Source organism: Lynx rufus, unplaced genomic scaffold, assembly GCF_022079265.1.
Source record: "Lynx rufus isolate CCGP_SWC_20201006 ecotype Redwood Valley unplaced genomic scaffold, mLynRuf1.p SCAF_5, whole genome shotgun sequence".
NCBI lineage: Eukaryota > Metazoa > Chordata > Mammalia > Carnivora > Felidae > Lynx > Lynx rufus.
The window spans coordinates 132394200-132411807 of NW_025814867.1; positions in this window are offsets into that span (position 1 = coordinate 132394200).

Genomic DNA, 17608 nt, shown 5'->3' on the forward strand with positions numbered 1-17608 from the left:
TACTTTTGTAACATGTAGAGTAGTAAGCACAGAATTCTATAATTACTGAGTAATCTTAAGTTGCTGCATTTAATACATTTGGCCAGAGATATTAGGAATATTAGGAGAATGTTTAGATAGGTAAAGAAAAAATGATGCCTGTATTAGTGATATCACACTAAAATATATACTCCATACAGGCTTCTATTTTCTTTACAGTGATATCTCTAGTATCCACAGCAGTGCTTGGTCCAAAGTAAGGACTAAATAAATGTCTGTTGAATCAATGGTTATGTGTGGGGTTCTGGAAAGTTTGAGGCATAAACTGGAAACCCACATCATGAATAACTGAATCATTTTTAGGGGGATTACAAATTCCTGCCCTGTTCCTCCTCCATACCAGGTTCCAATATTAGGGGGTTTTACACATAGGTGGGAATTGTAGTTGCTTCCCCTGCAAGTTTACCACCTTTTTAGGTATACAGACACATACACACATACGTGGACACAAAAGCAAAATGCTCAGTTACACATCAATGTGTGAATAAAATTGATGAAAATTATAATATAAAATTTTACCAACAATTCTAACAAAGGAGTGGCATGTAGTATCTGATTTAGAGTAGAGATTCCTGAGCCTAGAGAGTTAAAAACAAGATTCAAGATGTTATTAGAAGCCAAGAAGAGGCCAAAAATTCTTGGAGGTAAGAAAATAATTACATAAACAAAAGAAATGGAGGTAGACATTGTCATAGTTCCAGAATAACAGGTTAGCTGAAGCAGAGGTTTTGCACTAAAAACATAGTCATTATTCTTCATGTTTAAATATGTTCAATGCCATGTGAGCAAAGAGTTGATTGCAGTCCTTTTTGAGGCATATCATGTGCTCTGCCTGCTGCTTCTCTGCTGGTAAGTCTGCACTCAGGTGGCATGTGCACCCAAAGGGTCAAATACACACACATACATGCGAAAATTAACAACTCAGCAGACAACAGATGTTGGTGAGGATGTGGGAAAAGGGGAACCCTCTTACACTGTTGGTAGGAATGCAAAGTGGTGCAGCCACTCTGGAAAACAATATAGGAGTTCCTCAGAAAGTAAAAGATAGAATTATCCCAAGACTCAGCAAATGCACTACAAGGTATTTATCCAAAGGATATAAAAATAACGATTCAAAGGGGCACATGCACGCCAATGTTTATAGCAGCACGATTGACAACAGCCAAATTACAGAAAGAGCCCAAATGTCTATCGACTCATGAATGGACAAAGAACGTTTAGTGCAAAAGTATGTGTGTATATATATATATATATATATATATACACACATATATATGTGTGTGTGTGTGTGTATATATATATATATATACACATACACACACACGCATGTACACACACACACACACAAACACAATGGAATATTACTCAGCCATCAAAAATAATGAAGTCTTGCCATTTGCAATGACACAGATGGAACTAGAGTGTATTACGCTAAGCAAAATAAGTCAGTCAGAGAAAGCCAAATATATGATTTCACTCATTTGTGGAATTTAAGAAACAAAATAGATGAAAATATGGGAAGGAAAGGAAAAATAAAATAAGGTAAAAGTGAAAATGGAGGCAATCCATAAGAGACTATTACTATAGAGAACAAACTGAGGGTTGATGGAGAGGAGATGGGTGGGAGATGGGCTAAATGAGTGATGGGCATTAAGGAGGCACTTGGGATGAGCACTGGGTGTTACATGTGAGTGACGAATTACTAGATCCTACACCTGAAACCAATACTACACTATATGTTAACTAACTTGAATTTACATAAAACCTTGGAAAGAAAAAAATTTTTTTAATTAAAAAAAATAACATTCTGGAATGATACATATCATGTCTACCCACACAGCCAAATTTATTAACATCCCAGAATGCAGATAACATAAAGGTCCAGCAAACCTCCTTCTCAGAATAAAAGCAGTACATTCTCAAGACTAGAACAAATTAAAGAACTGTGTTTGTGATCCATAGGATGTTTATGGAAAATAGATGAGTGTATTACAAAAACTTGAAGCTTTTGGTTAATTTCTGTTATTTTACACTTACTCAAGTTCAATTCATTTCAAAACAATAGAACACAAAAAGGGAAAAGAATTGTTTATCCTTTCCTATCTTCTTTTTCAATATGTATTACGAATTTAATTCTCATTTTGAACTCTTTTTTGATCATCATGAACAGTGAGGAAACCTTCTAATATAGTGTTTCTGTACACTGTGTCCTGCCTATAACATAGAACACTTAATAATAGTGATCTCTTATGATATAAATTATTGTCTGAAATTTCAGTACCCAAAGCCTGAATCTGTGAAAATACAATTAGATTGCTTTAGGGACATAGCAAAATTAAATGAGACCTGATTTGAACCTAGACATCTATTTGAAGTTAGGCCAGCAAACAATCAACATGGGAATAAAATAGAGGGATATACATAAAACAGCATCAGACTAAACTATCAAAGAAAGCTCCTGAGCTATTTCTGGATCCTCAAGTAGATGGGTATTTGCTGTGTAATCTGCCTCAATTCTATGGCTTTCCCTAAAGATAGCTTTTTAAATTAAAGTATGAAACATGCATAAATGTCATTTATTTTGGATATTGGTTGATTTACATTTGGTTAATGACCTTAAACTAAAGTGAAAATGTGTGTTGAGGTAGTCATATTTTAGGGTTTCTCTCTTATCTAGAATCCAAGGGCATGCAGAAGACATAATCTCAAATTGTTTCAGTACAACCAACATTTGTTTATGCAGTGGATATAATTATCCCCCTTAGGACTTGCATCCCCTTAAAAGTGAGAAGCCAGAATCAGGAAATATCAAATCTGAAAGAAAAGTTAGTGGTCCTCTAGACTTCATTTTATTTTTTTAATTTTTATTCAAATTTCGGTTAGCTAATATACAGGTAACAATAATCCCATGTATACAATAAATATGGTGATTCAACATTTCCATACAACACCAGTGCTCATCACAAGCGGATTCCTTAACCCCCATCACCTATTTAACCCATCTACTCACGCTCCTCTCTCTGGTAACCATCAGTTTGCTCTCTATAGAAGTCTGTTTCTTGGTTTACCTCTCTCTCTTTTATTCCCTTTGCTCATTTGTTTTGTTTTTTCAATTCCACAAAAGAATGAAATCATATGGTATTTGTCTTTCTCTGATTTCACTTAGCATAATACTCTCGAGCTCCATCCATGCCACTACAAATGACAAGAGTTCATTATTTTTGATGGATGAGTAATATTCCATTATATATATATAATGTGGTGTATATATATATATATATATATATACACACCACACCTTCTTTTTTTTAACATTGTAATAATTTTATTTTATTTCATTTTTTTATTTTTTTTATTTTTTTATTTTTTTTTATATATGAAATTTATTGACAAATTGGTTTCCATACAACACCCAGTGCTCATCCCAAAAGGTGCCCTCCTCAATACCCATCACCCACCCTCCCCTCCCTCCCACCCCCCATCAACCCTCAGTTTGTTCTCAGTTTTTAACAGTCTCTTATGCTTTGGCTCTCTCCCACTCTAACGTCCTTTTTTTTTTTTTTTTTTTCCTTCCCCTCCCCCATGGGTTCCTGTTAAGTTTCTCAGGATCCACATAAGAGTGAAACCATATGGTATCTGTCTTTCTCCGTATGGCTTATTTCACTTAGCATCACACTCTCCAGTTCCATCCACGTTGCTACAAAAGGCCATATTTCATTTTTTCTCATTGCCACGTAGTATTCCATTGTGTATATATACCACAATTTCTTTATCCATTCATCAGTTGATGGACATTTAGGCTCTTTCCATAATTTGGCTATTGTTGACAGTGCTGCTATGAACATTGGGGTACAAGTGCCCCTATGCATCAGTACTCCTGTATCCCTTGGATAAATTCCTAGCAGTGCTATTGCTGGGTCATAGGGTAGGTCTATTTTTAATTTTCTGAGGAACCTCCACACTGCTTTCCAGAGCGGCTGCACCAATTTGCATTCCCACCAACAGTGCAAGAGGGTTCCCGTTTCTCCACATCCTCTCCAGCATCTATAGTCTCCTGATTTGTTCATTTTGGCCACTCTGACTGGCGTGATGTGATACCTGAGTGTGGTTTTGATTTGTATTTCCCTGATAAGGAGCGACGCTGAACATCTTTTCATGTGCCTGTTGGCCATCTGGATGTCTTCTTTAGAGAAGTGTCTATTCATGTTTTCTGCCCATTTCTTCACTGGGTTATTTGTTTTTCGGGTGTGGAGTTTGGTGAGCTCTTTATAGATTTTAGATACTAGCCCTTTGTCCGATATGTCATTTGCAAATATCTTTTCCCATTCCGTTGGTTGCCTTTTAGTTTTGTTGGTTGTTTCCTTTGCTGTGCAGAAGCTTTTTATCTTCATAAGGTCCCAGTAATTCACTTTTGCTTTTAATTCCCTTGCCTTTGGGGATGTGTCGAGTAAGAGATTGCTACGGCTGAGGTCAGAGAGGTCTTTTCCTGCTTTCTCCTCTAAGGTTTTGATGGTTTCCTGTCTCACATTTAGGTCCTTTATCCATTTTGAGTTTATTTTTGTAAATGGTGTGAGAAAGTGGTCTAGTTTCAACCTTCTGCATGTTGCTGTCCAGTTCTCCCAGCACCACTTGTTAAAGAGGCTGTCTTTTTTCCATTGGATGTTCTTTCCTGCTTTGTCAAAGATGAGTTGGCCATACGTTTGTGGGTCTAGTTCTGGGGTTTCTATTCTATTCCATTGGTCTGTGTGTCTGTTTTTGTGCCAATACCATGCTGTCTTGATGATGACAGCTTTGTAGTAGAGGCTAAAGTCTGGGATTGTGATGCCTCCTGCTTTGGTCTTCTTCTTCAAAATTCCTTTGGCTATTCGGGGCCTTTTGTGGTTCCATATGAATTTTAGGATTGCTTGTTCTAGTTTTGAGAAGAATGCTGGTGCAATTTTGATTGGGATTGCATTGAATGTGTAGATAGCTTTGGGTAGTATTGACATTTTGACAATATTTATTTTTCCAATCCATGAGCAGGGAATGTCTTTCCATTTCTTTAAATCTTCTTCAATTACCTTCATAAGCTTTCTATAGTTTTCAGCATACAGATCCTCACCACACCTTCTTTATACATTCATCAGTCAGCAGGAACTTGTGCTGTTTCCATAATTTGGCTATTGTAGATAATGCTGCTATAAACACAGGGGTGCAGGTATTCCTTTGAATTAGTGTTTTTGTATTCTTTGGGTAAATGTCTAGTAGTGCAGTTGCTGGATCATAGAGTATTTCCATTTTTATACTCTTTGAGGAACTTCCATACTGTTTTCCAGAGTGCCTGCAACAGTTTGCATTCCCACCAACAGTGCAAGAGGGCTACTCTTTCTCCACATCCTTGCTGACACCTGTTACTGTATTATGTGATTTTAGTCATTCTGACAGGTGTGAGGTGATGTATCAATGTAGTTTTGATTTGTATTTCCCTGGTAACAAGTGATGTCAAGCATCTTTTCATGTGTCTGTTGGTCATCTGTATGTCTTCTCTTCTCTATTCATGTCTTCTGCCCATTTTTAAATAGGATTATTCAGTTTTTTGAGTGTTGAGTTTTACAAATTCTTTGTATATTTTGGATACTGTTTATTATACATGTAATTTGCAAATATTATCTCCCATTCCACAGGTGGCCTTTTAGTTTTGTTGATTACTTCCTTCACTATGCAGAAGCTTTTTATTTTGATGAAGTCCTAATAGTTTATTTTTGCTTTTGTTTTCCTTGCTTCAAGAGACATATCTGGAAAGAAGCTGCTATGGCCAATGTCAAATAGGTTACTGCCTGTGTTCTCCTCTAGGATTTTTATGTCTCACATTTAGGTCTTTAATCCATTTTGAATTTATTTTTGTGTATGGTGTAAGAAAGTGGTCCAGTTTCATTATTTTGCATGTTGCTGTCCAGTTTTCCCAACACCACTTGTTGAAGAAACTATCTTTTTCCCATGGATATTCTTTCCTGCTTTGTCAAAGATTAATTGACCATACAGTTATGTTTTAGAAATGAGCAAACTATGAACCTAAAAAGTTTAGAGAGCTGCTCTATATCACACAGGTAATAAGGGGCAAAGAAGGAACAAGATTCCTTAGGAATTCCAGGAGAGTGATTTTCAACTAGACCTCAGGTACTGAGAATAAGGAGCCACCAGGTTTGGAATAGGCCCTCTTGGTGGGAGTGACTGGGAGTTGAACAGTTGTGAAGACTGAACCAATGACAAAAGTGAGTTTCTCTTAAAAAGTAGCATTTCTTTATTTTCTCTTTTTTAAAAATTTAGTATCACATTTTATTTAATCTAAAATATCCAAAACATTTCAATAAGCAATCAATAAAAATTATTAATACAGTATACAATATCCTTTTTTTCATACTAAATCTTTGAGATCCAATAATAATTTTATATTAACAGCTTCAGACTGGCCATATTTCAATTGCTTGATAGCCAAATATGGTGAATAATTACTTTTTTGGGTGGTGCAAACTTAGCCTTAGATTTTTCAGATCTTTTTTTTTAAACTTAATTTAAATTCAAGTTAGTTAACATACACTGTGGTACTGGTTTCAAGAGTAGAACCCAGTGATTCATCATTTACATATAACACCCAGTGCTCATCCCAACAAGTGCCCTCCTTAATGCCCATCACCCATTTAGCCCATCCCCTTACCCGCCTCCCTTCTAGCAACCCTCAGTTTGTTCCCTGCATTTAAGAGTCTCTTACAGTTTGCCTCCCTCTGTTTTTAACTCATTTTTCCTTCCCTTTCCCCCATGTTCATCTGTTGTTGTTTCTTAAGTTCCAGATGAGTTGAATCATATATTTGTCTTTCTCTGACTGACTTATTTCACTTAGCATAGCACACTCTAGTTCCATCCACGTTTTTGCAAATAACAAGATTTCATTCTTTTTGATTGCCAAGTAGCATTCCATTGTATGTATGTATATACACCTTCTTTATCCATTCACCAGTTGATGTACATTTGGACTCCTTCCATAATTTGGCTATTGTTGATAGTGTTGCTATAAACATTGAGGTGCATGTACCCCTTTGAATCAGTATTGTTGTATCCATTAGATAAATACATAGTAATGCAATTGCTGGGTTGTAGGGTAATTCTATCTTTAACTTTCTGAGGAAACTCCACACTGTTTTCCAGAGTGGCTGCACCACTTTGCATTCCCACCAGCAGTGCAAAACAGTTCCTCTTTCTCTGCATCCTTGCCAACATTTATTGTTTCCTGAGTTGTTCATTTTAGCCATTTGTGAAGTGGTATCTCATTGTGGTTTTGATTTGTATTTCCCTGATGATGAGTGATGTTGAGCATATTTTCATGTGTCTGTTAGCCATCTGGATGTCTTCTTTGGAAAAGTGTTTATTTATGTCTTCTGTCCATTTCTTCACTGGATTATTTGTTTTGTGGATATTGAGTTTGGTAAGTTCTTTATAGATTTTATATACTTACCCTTTATCCAATATGTCGTTGGCAAATATCTTCTCCCATTCCATGGGTTGACTTCAATTTTGTTGATTGTTTCCTTCACTGTGCAGAAGCTTTTAATCTTGATGAGGTCCTAATAGTTCATTTTTGTTTTTATTTTCTGTACCTCCAGAGACATGTCTAGTAAGAAGCTGCTGCAGCTGAGGTCAAAGAGGTTACTACCTGTTTTCTCCCCTACGATTTTAATGGTGTCCTGTCTCACATTTAGGTCTTTCATTCATGTTGAATTTATTTTTATGTATGGTTTAAGAAAGTGGTCCAGTTTCACTCTTCTGCATGTCACTGTCCAAGTTTTCCAGCACCATTTGCTGAAGAGACTGTCTTTTTTACATTGGATACACTTTCCTGCTTTGTCAAAGATTTGTTGGCCATAAATTTGAGGGCCCATTTCTGCGTTCTCTATTCTGTTCCATTAGATTGCTCCTAATGTCCTTAGTATAGACATTTTAACAATATTTGTTCTTCCAATCCATGATCATGGAATGTTTTCCATTTCTTTGTGTATTCTTCAATTTCTTTCGTAAGTTTTCTATAGTTTTCAGTGTGCAGTTCTTTTACCTCTTTTGTTAGGTTTCTTCATAGGAATCTTATGGTTTTTGGTGCAATTATAAATGGGTAGATTCCTTGATTTCTCTTTCTGCTGCTTCATTAGTGGTGTATAGAAATGAAATTGATTTCTGTACATTGATTTTATATCCTATGAATAAATATTGCTGAATTCATGTATCAGTTCTAGCAGTTTTTTTGGTGGTCTTTCGGGTTTTCCATGTAGAGTATCATGTCATCTGTGAAGAGTGAAAGTTTGACTTCTTCTTTGCCAATTTGTATGCCTTTTATTTCTTTTTGTTGCCTAATTACTGAAACTTCCAGTACTATGTTGAACAACAGTGGTCAGAGTAGACTTCTCATTGTGTTCCTTAGGGGGAAAGCTCTCAGTTTTTCCCCACTGATGATGATATTAGCTGTGGGCCTTTCATATATGTCTTTTATAATGTTGAGGTATGTTCCTTCTATCACTACTTTCTTCCGGATTTTTATCAAGAAAGGATGCTGTATTTTGTCAAATGCTTTTTCTGTATCTATTGAAAGGATAATATCCTTTTTATCCTTCTTTTATTAATGTGGTGTATCACATTAATTGATTTATGAATATTGAACCAGCCCTGCAGCCCTGGAGTAAATCCCACTTGGTCCTGGTGAATAATTCTTTTAATGTAATATTGAATTCGATTTGCTATCATCTTGTTGAGAATTTTTGCATCCAGGTTCATCAGAGATATTGGCCCATAATTCTTTTTTTAGTGGGGTCTTTGTCTGGTTTTGGTAACGCTGGCTTCATAGAATGAATTTGGAAGCTTTCATTCCATTTCTATTTTCTGGAACAGTTTGAGAAGAACTCTTCTTTAGATGTCTGGTAGAATTCCTCTGAGAAGCCATCTGGCTCAGAACTCTTCTTTGTTGGGAGATTTTTGATAACTGATTCAATATCTTTGTTGGTTATGGACATGTCCTCTCTATATATCACATCCAATATGACTACAAGTCTTCCAATGGAAAGACTTTCCAATTCTCTGGGTGGGAATAAAGCCAGAAGTACATACCTCCAAACTGGCTAGGTAGATACGTTTGGAAGCTAATGGATTTTAAGAAATAGGAAAGTATAAAGCAATTTCTCCTTCAATCCAATCCAAATTTTTTCTCTTTTACACTGTTGACTTTTTGTTCTGCTAAACTCTCATCATAAAAGCTTTCACTAAGTAAAAGTTACTAACTAGAAAGTTGTGTTGTCTTCTTTAGCTTCTCCTTCCCTTGTTCTATCATTTGGTCTATAAATATAGTCTAAAAACCATTGAAAATGATTTTACTCTTTTGTCTTACCAATTATGCTACAATCAGTAACTATTTATAAACCTCCTTGTGTAAGTTTTTCTCTAAGATGTGTTCTAAAGAGGGAAGTTTTGGGTAAAAAGTTACGATCATGTTAATTATAGTCAAAACATCTATGAAAGTTTCACCTATTTATATTTCCAGCAACAATATATGAGAGTACTTGTTAACGCACCAAACATTCACAAATTCACAGTAACCCAGTATATTTTCTCTCATCATGAGTGGCTGACCTATTTTCCTTTATTTCATGACATCTGATTATTTTTCATATCCTTTGCCCATTCTTCTAAATGTCCATCATAAAGGACTAATTAAATATATTATTTTGTAGCCATTTAATAAAATAATAGGCAGCTATTACTAAAAGTCATGGAATGCTACATGACCTAATATGAGAAAACCTCCAACACATACAGGTAATTTTTTTTAAAGTTTATTTATTTATTTTGAGAAAGAGAGAAAGAGAATGGGGGAGGGAGAGAGAAAGAATCCCAAGCAGGCGCTGCACTATCAATGAATAGCCCGACGCAGGACTCAAACCCACAAACCGTGAGATCATGACCTGAGCCAAAGTCAAGAGTCAGACACCTCACTGGCTGAGCCACCCAGGCACCCTTATACAGTTAAATTTTTAAGAATATGTCAAATTGGCAAAAAGGGTGAAGAGGCGTGGGAGATACAGGCTCCCAGTTATGGAATGAACAAGTAACAGGGATAAAAGGTACAGCAGTGGTATCATAATCATATTGTATAGTGGCTGATGGTAGCTACACTTATGGTAAGCATAGCACAGTCCAGACTTGTCAAATCACTATGCTGTACACCTGAAACTGATGTAACATTGTGTATCAACTATATTTCAATTTTTAAAAATGGGGAAAAAGTGTCCAATAGTGCGCATAACATGGTAACATTAATTTTCTCAGAAAATTATATCTAACAAAGATATATACACCCATTCTTATATGTGCAGAGAACATCTCTGGAATGATGTATAGAAAACTAGAAAGCAAGGTTACCTCTGCAAAGATGTATGATGGACTTAGATACAGGTTAAGGACAACGTTCTTGTACACAATATGTCATTTGGTAGGTTTTTATTTCTTTTCGTTTTTACTATACATATGTGTTAGCAATTTAAATTAAAAAATAGTGGGGTGCCTGGGTGGCTCGGTTGGTTAAGCATCCGACTTCAGCGCAGGTCATCATCTCGCAGTTTGTGAGTTTGAACCCTGCGTCGGGCTCTGTGCTGACAGCTAAGAGCCTGGAGCCTGCTTCGGATTCTGTGTCTCCCTCTCTCTCTGCCCCTCCCTCACTCGCATTCTGTATCTCTCTCTCTCTCTCTCTCTCTCTCTCTCTCTCTCTCAAAAATAAAGATTAAAAAAAATTTTTTTAAATAGTAATATCTGGAAACTGAAAAAAAATAACATATTAAATGGAGACAGTAAGAAGCAAGGGAGTGTGAAATAAAAAAGCTGTCAGTGAATTCTTCCTCAAACAGCCATCGGAAGCTGAAAATACCATTGCTGGTTTCAACTGTCAATGAACAGCCAGAGGGCAACATGATCAGGACCTGCTGTGTTGGCATCTACTTCCAACACTGGTAATTCCACCTTTCCCTGGTAGACTTTCCCTCTCCCTTGAAGGAACCCTGAGGCACAGAAGTAGCACAAAGAGTTTTTGGAAGGTCGGTTAGCAATAACTCTTCCTCAGAGAGGCAAAATACAAAACAAGAACAAACAAAACCTAACTTGTGGGTAATAATTTTTATCACTTGTGAGTTCCTAGAAATCATGTAACACTATGGATTATACTCTTCCATAAGACAGACATCATAATTTGAATCTGAATTATGTATTTTTATGACAACAGAAATAAATAAGAATTAAAAAGAATTTCAAGTGTGAATGAAAAATGAAATCACCTACAATCCCACTTTACAGATAAATCACAGTGTTAGTATTTTGATTTTTCTTACAATTAAATGCATACATTACATATTTTATTGCTTTGTATACCTTTTTAAATCTTTACATATATAATTTACATATATTTGCTGCATTTATTTTTACATACTTGGGATAATGCTTTTTAAAAATACTTCTCTAAATAGATACAACCGCTTATCTCAAGGAATGCTTTTGGAGGAAGTGAAACTCAGGTTGCATTCCAAAGTATTTAGGATTATTCTATTCTCTGTAAGTGTGATTATAGAGTTCTCTTGTTTTGAACAGCAAGTTTTGATATTAGGTTATACTAGCTTTGTAAAAACAATGTGGAAACCTCTCTATTGGGATGTGTGTGTGTCTGTGTGTCTATATAAAGCAATTTAAAGGGCACTGCAATTAAAGTTTGAGTATAATTTTCTACAACACTGTTTGAGTCCACAACCTTTTGTGGAGGTAATTGACAAATTTTTAAAACTTTTCCCAAGGTTATTGTTATATTTAGTTATCTACTCCTCCTTGGCTTAATTTTAATAATACATCTTTAGCCATAACCTATCCAATTCAAGGAAATTATCAAATGTGTATTTTTAATCTCCTCTTCAGTTTCCATATGTGCTGTCTGATTTTCAAATTTTGCAGAGGGTGGTGATGAGTTGCCTTCATTATTTTTTTTTACCTGATTGCAACAGTATATTTAACTGACTTTTTTTTAGAACTGACTGTTGAATTTGCTTACTTAACAATTCACAATTTACTTAGATTTAGAATTCTCCTCTTCGATGTTTTCTGATGCTATTGTTACCTTTATTACTCACTTCCTTCTAAGTATTAATTTTCCAAATTCCTAAGGTGAATACTTATTTATTTTCCTCCTTTTATTTTTGAATAATAAAAGCTGTTAGAGATAGAGTGCATTATTGATGCATATTGAACATTATTTCATAAAGCAAGGATATATTATATAAATCTCCAAAACCTTTAAAACACTTACAACTTAAAAATTAACACTTGAAGCCACATAAAAATGTACTAGCCATATTGATGATAGAAAAATCTCCAAAGTACTATAAACATATAGAAAATATAAGTCATAACACTAATACATTTGACCATATAACATGCATATAGCAATGATACATAATAAGATAACGAATTATTAGAAAGTGTACCTTCTAAGACTTTAGAAGAACATTTGGAGATAAACTATATTGTAGCAAACAAAGTTCTTCATTATATCCATGAATGATGGATATAGATCATCTCTTCAAAAATAAAGAAGTATCTTCAGTGAATCTGAATGTTAAAATGCCTTGCCAAGGAAATTTTTTCATAATATTTTAGAAGAATTCTCAACATAATATCTTATTTTCATTTTCTCATTATTTTTACTTTTCTGCCTCCCATCTCCACACTTCTTATTGTACAATATAAGTTCACCTTGAAAGTAAAAATAAATGATATAAAGGTGACTTGAGAATTGTGACTGAATGAATAAATCACCAAAGAGCCCCTTTGTTGAAATATAACTATGAAGGTTTGAATAAAACTATTGGCTATAAACTGTCAACTCATCATGCAAATCTGGAGTCAAGAGCAGCAATATGAAATGCTATGTTTATTTGTTGGAAAGCATTCAACATAATCCACTCGGGTTTTAATGAGCAAATAAAGTGAGCAAAAATTTAACTACAGGATTTTATTTGGTAATATTAAATAATCAGATTAACCAAATAGGTCATTGCAAGAACTAATTTGTACTGCTGCCATTTATATACATTTTGTATCTACTTTCTTAACTGGATTGAGGTCATATAAAGAACTGAGTTTCTTCTCTATGAGCAGCCATTTTCAAAACATACGTTAAAGGAATAATTTTTTCTTCTGAGTACGAAATGGACAGGAAGCAAAATTTAACAGAAAATAAGAGAACTGCTGATAAAAATATATAGGTTAAGTTGGATTCTTTTACCTTTTTCCTTCTTTTAAATAAGCATGGATTCTTGTATGTTGATAGAAAAATTTGAAGAACAACCTATTTGTAGTCAAATAATCACTATTATATCTTATAATATTGCTGGAATTAGGAAATGTGTGTTGCTATAATACTTAATGAGACAGAAAAAATATAAACATTAATAGCCTTTTCTTAGCTTTTTTCTGTTATTAACGCTCAGGAATTAAAAGGAATTTATTTGAAAGATGTTTACATTAATTCTTATGACCTGGACACTTTTGTAAAAATGCATATAATGGACAATTCATCATTAAATGCCAAAGCAGTTGTTTCCCATTTTTATTCAGAATTTTTAAAATGTCTAAATCTTTCAATGTGAAACAAGAATGTTATTTAAATCAGGAGAGAGTGTCATTTCTTTCTAATGCCCTTGTCAAACAACTACTCTAAAATAGTACAACATGTCATTCTGAAATGCCATAGATTAATAAGAGACGTTCAAATCCTGCAGTGCAATTCGTTTTTTGCCTCCAGTCATGACTTCCTTTTCTATGGCCTTTGGTTTAGTTTCTGAACTCATATATGCACAAATTGACAAATTTTCTTATGTAATAAAAATTTTAAGAGAGAACACAGAAATGTACAGTATAATAAAGGAAGTGTGAAAGAACTATTCACATACAGTTACCCATGTACATCTAGTTTATATACAAACCATCTGAATTATATTTTTTTTACTAAATTTCAGAGAAGTTTGGAATCCACAGAATAGAAACTAAGCCCTGTCCAAGAATTTATTTCATAACAAGTAAAAGATATGGCAAGTAGGGTAGAGGATAAATGGTTGTTCAGCACAGCATCAAGTGTAATGTTGACATATACATGCTAACTCCAGCTAGATGAGGTTTGATAGCTAGTGAAATAAATTCAAGAAAAAAGTTACCTTTAATCATTCAGCAAATCTTCAAAATCATAAGGAACTGACATTTAAACTCTATTATCTTCATTTTGTTTAAAAATAATGTTTTTGTGTGTATTTTAAAACAAATTTTTACAGTAACATCTATTCCTAATTTTTCGAATTTCTAGTAACGCCCAAAGAAGATTAAATTTCTGACCTAACCACTACCATAAAGGAAACTGACTTAAAGTAGAATCTTTGATGTCTTCCTCTTCTTGATATCCTTTAGTGAATTCCACTGCAAAAAGAATAAAATCTAAATTGCTAATCTCAGTTTTAAAGCCCTCACCTCAACATTTCCAAACATATCACTCCAAATATGTCTGCTTAACACTAACCCTTGCTCTCAACCCAAGCCATCTGGTATTCCCATCCTCCATGGCATGGTTTCCTCTCTGATGCCAGCCCCATCACTACCTATCATAGAAAGTGACTGGATGGGTAGGAGCCAAAGCTGTCGGACTTTTCAGCTCTAGGTGACTGGGAGGTTAGTGATACCTTTAACAGATATAAAGTTCACAACAAATAAAAGTATGTTGGGGAGCATAATATAGTCAATTTTAGAAGTACCACTTTGGTACAACTTTGGGGTTCTTTGGGGTTCATGTGATATCCAACAAGAGGTGCTTGACAGACAACTGTAAATACTCAAGCTCAGGATATACCTTTGGGTGTCATCCCTTTACAGATATTAGTTGAAGTTAATGAGAGTATAAAAACAAAGAGCCAAGGAGACAAATTTGGTAGAATGTGTATATGATCTACTAAGAGTAAGAGTTAATAGAAAAAAATAATAATGAAATAGAAGAGCATGATGAAATGAGATTTTCAAGAATGCAGAGGTAATCAAGGTACATTTGCTTATAAACAGAGAGGTTGAAGAAATAAAATACACAGACATGCCATTGGATTTGGCAATGAGGATATTACTGGGAGTACTACCTTTAGATCTAGGCAGGCAGGGCCTCTCACACCACTATACAACCCTTTGTACCACAAGCACATTCACATAACACTATAATAAAGAACACACGGACAACTCCTTCTCTTAGGATTTGGCTCTCAGTTCTATAAAGATAAGATCAGTACCCCCCCCAACATTGGTTTTAATAACCCCAAAACATTTCTGATTATGGCTGTATGCACTCTAAATATAGGCAAGTGAACCCCAGTGTCGTCAAAGTCAATGAGTTGTGCTACTACCAAAGATGGGATGTGATGCAGGGAGGAGCTGAATGACAGAAGAGTTTAGGAAAGGAAAAATCACATTGAATTAATTAACTTTTCAAATCATTCTTCTCAGATCTCATGAATGCAATAAATTCTTCCATTACAAAATGTGGTTTCCTAGTGATGCTAAATATCCATTTCCTTCTTTATATTACAGTTTGTATGCGGTACTTATAAATTAATGTATCTGCAGCAGTTGTAACAGTAATTAAGGAACATTTGACAATATTTCACAATTTATACTGCTCTTAAACTTACATATACGTAGGTATAAAACTAATATGCTTCAACAGTAATACTGATTTTCATATTTCCAGCTAGACACTGAATTCTAAAATGGTTAATAGCTGCATTTTTACAAAATGTTTTTATTAAAAAAATTATAATTTAATTAAATTTTCCAAAATATGAAAACAAAATTATTAGATTTAAATATTTTTCCTTAAAATGTTCATACATATTAACTTATAACTTTCTTTTCACACTCAATCAGTTTTTTACTTTAGAATAAAAAGACATTTAATATACATGAAAAATAATTTTAATATTTTATTCTTATGTGTGTTTAATACTTTTATTAAGATATATTCAAATTTTATAAATTTTTAACATAATTGAATTTAATTTTTTTGTCTCCTTCATACTGAGAATCAGTACAAGTTGATACTTTGACAGAAATATAAAACAGAAAAGCAGAGCTTAAAAAAGATAAAAATACAAAAAGATAAAAAGAAATAGAAAAATCTTCTAAGAGGAGGATTGCTCAGATTTTTAAAAACAGGAAATAACAAGAAGGAGCTGACTTCTGCAGAGCATGGTTTACATAAAACTTATAAACAGAACATTACAAAATTTTTATTTTAAAAAATTATCATTAAAAAGCTATCATTACTGTTCCAAACAATGGGAACTAGCAATATCATTATTTTTATCAGATTCCCTGGAACAGGTTAAACAAAATTTTCTATTTAATAAAGACTTTATTGCTGATCAAAACAATGAGACTGAGAAAGAATTTTCATATCAGATGTGCAGCAAATACAACTCTGGCCTGCTATTTAGAAGATAACAGATTAAATTCACAAAAACAAGGAATTGAGAAAAGAAAAACAAAACCCCTAGTTTTTATGCTTATTTGATTATGATTCTGGAAAATGCCTACCTCATCACTCTCATGGTATGAGAACAGCTCTCTCTGAACATGATCTGATTCAAAGTCTGATGAACAGACTTTTGGATGAACACAGTAGAAAATTTAATATCTTATTAGATATCAAAATTATTTCAAATGAAGTAAGGAAATATGGAGTTCAATGTCCCATTTCAGGTTGTTTTCACATGTTTTGCAACCAATTTTTAAGACTCATTTTGGCTGAACTTCTTACTGGAAACACTTTGGTTTTCAATTAGAATATGAAACTTCACTTAACACAGGAAAAAAAAAAAAGCATACATTCATTATGAGAACTAAAATAAAAGGGGCTAAAAATTAGCAAATGATCAACAGTATTAAGCAAATATAAATAAACACTAAAGTATAATATAATGTACTTAAGGAATATGTTATTTGGGGGCGCCTGGGTGGCTCAGTCAGTTAAGCATCCGATTTCAGCTCAGGTCATGATCTCCCGGTTTGTGAATTCAAGCCCACGTCGGGCTCTGTGTTGACAGCTCAGAGCCCGGAGCCTGCTTCAGATCCTGTGTCTCCCCTTCTCTCTGCCCCTCCCATTCTCATGCTCTGTCTCTCTCTCTCAGTAATAAATTAACGTTAAAAAAAATAAAAATACAATATGTTATTTGGCCAATAATTAGCTAATCATAATGATGCTTTTCAAAGCTCAATGATTACAGAAAATCATAGAAATCTTGTGATTTAGTACAATCCATTTCAAAATTGATGTTAAAATGGCCAAACACAGGGTTCCTTGGTGGCTCAGTCAGTTAAGCATCCAACTCTTGATTTCAGCTCAGGTCACGTTCAAGCATGGGATGGAGCCCCATGTTGGGCTCTGCAATGAGGGTAGAGCCTGCCTGGGACTCTCTCACTCTCTCTCTCTCTC